This window comes from Bubalus bubalis, chromosome 17 (genome assembly GCF_019923935.1).
Source record: "Bubalus bubalis isolate 160015118507 breed Murrah chromosome 17, NDDB_SH_1, whole genome shotgun sequence".
NCBI lineage: Eukaryota > Metazoa > Chordata > Mammalia > Artiodactyla > Bovidae > Bubalus > Bubalus bubalis.
Genome location: NC_059173.1, coordinates 66,880,658 through 66,887,415, shown reverse-complemented (window position 1 = coordinate 66,887,415; position 6,758 = coordinate 66,880,658). Strand labels below are relative to the sequence as shown.

General features: G+C 44.6%; 1 non-coding gene across 1 annotated transcript; it reads right to left on the bottom strand.

Moving 5' to 3' along the window:
- Positions 1-4,823: 4,823 nt before the first annotated feature.
- On the bottom strand, positions 4,824-4,895 carry TRNAS-GGA. The gene has a single exon. It is a non-coding gene; the product is annotated as a tRNA-Ser (tRNA).
- Between the last annotated feature and the right edge of the window lie 1,863 nt (positions 4,896-6,758).

Genomic DNA, 6,758 nt, shown 5'->3' with positions numbered 1-6,758 from the left:
CTCAGAGAAGGGTAGAAAAAGATAACCTACTGTAGGGAAAGAGCAGATTAGCCAAGATGGCGCCATCAGGCTCTCTCGCCCCACGACCTCTCGCTTTTGCCCCACGTTTTGTAATTAACAACTGTGCAACAACTGAGATCACTTGTCGCACCGCACGTGCCCGTCGCGAGGTAATTGCTTGGTCACCAGCTACTTTGTACAGTAAGTATACATAAGCTTCACCTGGAAAAGCCCCGAAGGGCTGTGTGCGGTTATGTTGTGCTCTGTCTGCTGCAACAGGTGCTGCACCAGCCAGGAGAGAATAAACGCGTCTGCAGTTCTCTTGCCTCTTAGCTCACACCTTCCTTACCCTGAGTTCAGCGAAAAGCACACGCAGTGAGACACAGCGAGACAACTGGCATCCTGAACAGGATCAGCAATACACCAGCCTATCCTATGCCTGGTAGGTCTTTGAGTGATGGTTTGGTCTCTTTCTCTAAGTACTCATGCAGTGAAAGATCTCGCTCCTCCAGACTCATCAGAATGTTTCTGTCTCCAATCCTTATTCATCAGGGAAGATGATGTGAAGTCCTGTTGAACTGGGAGGCACCTCAACCTCTGAGGTTATTTTACGGCAGTCTTGGTTTCCACAGATGAACATTCTCATTTTCAGGATTGGTTTGTCTGTTTTCCAACTCAAAGTCCATTGCATTCAGAGTCTGCCATTTCACTGAACTTAGAATCCAAATTTCCCGGAGGCACTCATGTGGGTGGCAAGTCCACCCAGCTACCCGGCAGCCACATGGCACCCTGTTCGGTCGTTTATTTACTGATATCTGGGGAAAGATTATGAATTGGGGATTCCTAAAGGTCTCATAACATACAACTTTATTGTTTTTCAAATTTTGCAAAAAGTATGGAAGGGTAAAATCAGCAACCAAACCCTCCAAACCCAACCCACAGCCAAAGGACCGTGAGGTCTTGAATATAAAATACTGGGAGTTTTGGGGCACTTGACATGGGCTTGTGTCATGGGTGCAAATGTCCTAATGAGATTTTTCTGGTCCTCTGGTAATGATTTTGGATGGGGCCCCAGAACCAAATTCTATTAAATATACATTATGGCGAATCAGGCTGTAGGGAGAATCCAGTGGATTGATTTATAAATCTGAGCAAAGTGATGGGCCTGTTAGACAGGAGGCAGAGAGAGGGGGTGAAGTCCCAAGAGTGAGCTGTGAGATGATTCTACATTATTAGCTCAGACATTTGCTCCAGAAAGTATCTCTCTCTTTCTCTCCCACGGTTCTGTTTCCGACATATAAACAAGACCTCGAAATTTTAAACAGATGAAATACCTCTGGGCAGAGTTTGCTTTACTGATATTGGATGCATTCTGTTCATAGTGAGCAGCTGGGTGTTGATCTGATTAGCTGAGAGCTAGAAAAATGAAGACTCACCCTTCTTCCACCTCCTGAGTGCTGGGAACCGCTTATGATTTCTACAAAGTAAGTTAACCTTGGCTGATGAGAGAGCTTTCCTTTTCGGGTTTTGCCTTTGAGCAACTTCAAACTTAACCTGAGGACAATTTAAATCATTTATTGCTCAAAATTAATTTATTGAATAGCTTAGGCACTATGAGAATAAAAAAAAAGTTGTAAAACTATTATGAAAGTCTACTAGGGTTCTGTTAAAAATATCACGCATGTCCAAGGGTCCATAATGGAAAACAGAGATATTTGGACAATCAAATGAAAAGTCATTCCAAAGGGACATTTAACAATATGTGGAAAAATTAGTTGTCAGATTGAATTTTCTTCTTTTCTGTCAGGTCCATGGGGTCTCACCCAGTAGGGCTCAGTAGGGTGGGGTAAGGCAAGATGTTTCTCTGTGAGGGACTTAGTTGATTGAAGGTTTTTTTGTTTGTTTGTTTGTTTTGCTGTTGTTGGTTTTATTCTTGGTATAAACCATTCGTGGATTCCATTTCACTTCTTCTTTTTCTACTTTGTGTTCCTCACTTTCTTCTCCATTATTATCATCGAGTGAGAGAAGGAAGGGGAAGGTGGAGGGAGATGGAGAAAGCTTTGAATAGTAGCTGCAGCTGGTTGTGTTCCTCACTTTCTTCTCCATTATTATCATCGAGTGAGAGAAGGAAGGGGAAGGTGGAGGGAGATGGAGAAAGCTTTGAATAGCAGCTGCAGCTGGAGTTCAAAAAGCTAGGACCACAAGCAAGGCTGAGCTGAACTGGCATTAGGTGTGGGGATGGAGTGGCAGGTCTGGGCTGCTTGCAGAAGGAACGGCTGGACCAGGAGTCCGGTGGTATGCTGTACGTACAGCAGGGGGGCGAGGTGTGGGCAGAGACGGGCAGGAGTTGGTTCTGAAGGAAGAAGCCAGAGGAAGTGAAGGGAGTGGAGGGGCCTCTGCGCCCTCTTGGTGCTGGTCCTTACACATTCTGCTGTCTCTGGGCCACTTTCCTCTTTGTTTTGTGTAAAGAGAAACCTACACTCCTGCACTCCTCCTGTGTGTCTCCTTTGTGTTCCCACCCCTGTCACACTCACAACGTTTCTGCCACCAGATGTATGGGTTTTCTCCCACACTGGGGAATTCTCTGCAACACCAGCTCCATGCCCTAACCCAATTTGATGCTAACCGGAATTAGTGACGATCCCATAGGTTTCGGGCTCAGTCCCAGGAGACTGCCCCTCACTTCAGACGCAAACTGTAGGGAGTAGTCTCCCAGGTGACCTCTCTCTCTGACTTGTCTACAAACCGGGGGTTCCTGTGAACCTCCTCTTAGAGCCAATTATTTGCTAGAAAGGCTCATAGAACTCAGGGAAACACTTACATTTTAACAGTTTATTATGTAATAAAGGATGTGATAAAGGGTACAGACAAACAGCCAGATGGAGAGAAACATGGGACCCCAGAAGAGTCCTGAGTACAACGGCTTCTGTCCCTGGGAAACAGGTGCATCACCTAGGCCCAACGTAGATGTGTTCACCAAGCCAGGAGCTCTCAGAACCCTGGACTTCGGGAATTTTTATGGTGTCTTCATCACATAGGTTTGGTTGATCATTAACTCAATTGCTTCAGGCTTCTCATCCTGGCTTGATCTTCCTGGTGACTAGCCTCATTCCGGGAGCCATCCAGGAGTCACCTCTTTAGAACAAAAGACACTATCATCCAGGAAATTCCAGGGAAGTCAGGAACCAGAATCAAAGACCAAATATTAAACAAAAGATGCTCCTACTGCTTTGATCACTTAGGAAATCATAAGAGTTGAGAGCTCTGTACCAGAAACTGAGGGCAGAAAGCAGTATATGTATATATATGTATATATACATGTTAGTTTGCAACCCCATGGACTGTAGCCTGCCTGGCTCCTCTGTTCATGGAATTCTCCAGGCAAGAATACTGGAGTGGGTTGTCATTTCCTACTCCAGGGGATCTTCCCGACCCAAGGATCAAACCTAGGCCTCCTGCATTGCAGGTGAATTCTTTACTGTCTGAGCCACCAGGGAAGCCATATATATATATATATATATATATATATATATATATATATATATATATAATATATACATATATTATATGCATTTTCCATTTTGTCACACTTTGCTAGAACCGATTGTCTCTATTTCCAAGGCACCTTTTCTAACCCCCAAACCCCACTCCTATGTGTCCTGGGTATCCATAGTTACCTTTATCATGATCTTCACACACTGCCTCATTCCCAAGGGTACCATCCAGAAACCTGCAAGCTTCTGGAGGGAAGGGTGTCTCACTCATTGTTGCCATATTATTCAAAGTACCAGCCTCAGCTCAGAGTGTGTGCTCATGAATATCTGATGAAAGAGTGTCAAATAAATGTCAGGCCCTGATGTATGTTGCTAGAGAAGGAAATGCATCAGCCTTTTCCCAGAGCAAATAAATTCCTATCATAAGACCTCTGCCCTGTAATCCTTCATATATCACCGGGCAAGGCAAGCCAGCCACTTGCCATCCATTCTTATTTCTGTGCTGACCTCGAGGAGCCTGATATTCTACCGGGCAATCTGCACACGGCCCTTTGCAATGCACTTGGTTGGATTGCTCCTTTCCATCTGCAGCTTTCATACTGCTAACAGAACGTTCTTTTGACGTTCATCAAACTCCGGGCATCAAGCAGCGCTGTTCCAGCACATGACTTCCGGTAACCAGGTCCTGCCGGCTTCTCGTTAGTACATTAAAAGTAAAAAGCACACTTACTTCCCCTCTGTAGTGACCTCAGTCCCCCGACCAGGGAAACTGTGACTCAGATGCAGGAAGAAACACAGCTGATGTCACCAGGAGAAAGTAAGGAGCCTCCTGGGCTGGTGCCGGGGATATTAATAAATCCGTTGGAGTGGATCGTTCGCACCACCAGCCCTCTTTTCTTTAGGGAATTTGAATGTTCGAGTGCTTTAAAGTGGAGATAAAACGACCCATGATTCATGTCCCTGTCTTTCTGAAGAGTTTCCTTGTTTAAGCTCCAACAACCTCTGCAGTGACTTGAAGGTTAAAACTCTTCTTTCCCCAAAAGGAGAAAGCCATCTCACTTCTCTATTCATGGCTTTTCTCCTTCAACAGCTGAAAAGAGAGGTGAATTCCTCCCTCTACTCTTCATTCATATGAAGAGTAAGAAGGAAAAGGAAAGAGAATCTCTTTCCTACTCTCACTTGTTGGGCAATAAGCTTATAGAGTGAAGTTGCATGGTCGTGTCCGACTCTTTGCAACTCCATGGACTGTAGCCTACCAGGCTCCTCCCTCCATGGGATTCTCCAGGCAAGAGGACTGGAGTGCGTTGCCATTTCCTTCTCCAGGGGATCTTCCCGACCCAGGGATCGAACCCGGGTCTCCTGCATTCCAGGCAGATGCTTTAACCTCTGAGCCACCAGGGAAGCCAGAGGAGTTTGGAATTAGCTGATGTAAACTATTACATGTAGAAGGGATAAACAACAAGGTCCTGTTGCATGACCCAGCGAACTATATTCAAAATCCTGCGATAAACCACAATGAAAGAGAATATAAAAAAGAATGTCTATATGTGTATAACTGAGTCAGTTTGCTGTACAGCAGAGATTGGCGCAACATTGTAAACCAGCTATACTTCAGTTGAAAGAAGGAGCGTATGATTCTTCAACTAATCTTTCAAGGTGTTGGTGGTCTTGTTTTTGTTTTTCCCCTGTCTCTCTTTTCGTTCATTTTTATTGACTATTAGGTTAGCAAACTTTGGATTTGAGTAGCTTAGATCCCAAACTAGCAGCATGCTAAGTTCATTATGTAAAGGTCACTCATAGGAGAAAATGCCTCCAGTTGCCTGTGTCTCAGCACAGACAGAGTATTTCCAAAAGCCTGGTTCTGTTTTCTTTCTTTCATTTTAGATGGTTATGTGTCTTTTCTTTGTGACATTTGAATTCCTAAGCTCACGAAGAACTGATTTCAATAATATCCTTTATGATTTTCATAAATAACCTTGCATTTTGTTAGTCTATTCTTTTTTAAATTTTTATTTATTTTTAAGTGAAGGGTAATTGCTTTATAGTATTGTGTTGGTTTCTATCACACATCAACATGAATCAGCCATTCCCCTCCCATATGAACATCCCTCCCACCTCCCTCCCCATTCCGCCCCTGGTTCTGTTTTCTTAACTGGCTGTCTGCAGCTCTGAAACAGAATGTTCCAGTCAGCATTTGCCCCACAGGTATTGGAGTGCATGCTCAGTCGCTAAGTCGTGCCCAACTCTTTGTGGCCCCATGGACTGTAGCCTGCCAGGCGCCTCTGTCCATGGGATTTCCCAGGCAAGAATACTGGAGTGGTTTCCATTTCCTTCTCCAGGGGATCTTCCCAACCTAGTGATAGAACCCGAGTCTCCTGCACTGGCAGGCGGGTTCTTTACCACTGGGCCACCAGGGAAGCCTGGTATTGGTGGAAGATCATTCAAAACCTTGATGCTTCCAGGAAGTCTGGGAGAGACTCAGTCCCGATTCCTAGGAACGAGGTAGGGTCCAGGAAGAGGGATGCTCTGATTCAGAGTGTATCTTCAGAGCACTGCAATGTCCCATCTGTGACTTTTCAGAGAGAACAGTGGCAATGGGCCATTCTCTTTCAGCCACTATTTCTGCTGTGCTGGTGGATAGATGAGATCTTGGGCACCAATGTCTCCTCATGAGGATCAAGGTGAGTTGAAGAGAAATTCTAGCTTCCAGAACCACTCATGGGAAAAGGTCTTGGGGGTTCAATTAAGTGATTCTCTTTGAAGATTTTAGACTCACATTAATTCCCTGAAGATGTTCATTCACTTTCCAAAGTAATTTCCCTCCTAAGGGTGGTTTTCATATTTTCATATTGATGTCTGTCATTTATTTCCCACATCTTTTCTGAGAAGGTGTATTGTAGAAAAGCCATAAGAAGCACTCGGTATAATGGTTCCTTCACCCTGGAAACATCTCAGAGGTCGGGGTTGCAGCTGAGAGTATATTCCTCTTCCACAACTCACTCCTATAAAGCAGCAGAAAAACCCCCGTGTGTCCACTGATGACCAGAGGTGTCCCGCCTCGGGTGGCCCCTCCGTCTGACTTTGTCTGTGTTCTCAAGATGAGGATCCTCCGCTCCCGAGAACCCAACTTGTGATTTTCCTTGGTTTAAATCATTCTTATAGGTGCCATTTCTATTTGTACCACAAGGTACTTCCTGCATAAGTCTGGTTTTTAATAAAAAATGTAACATAGGAACTTGGTTTAAAAAATTCTGTGAATGAATT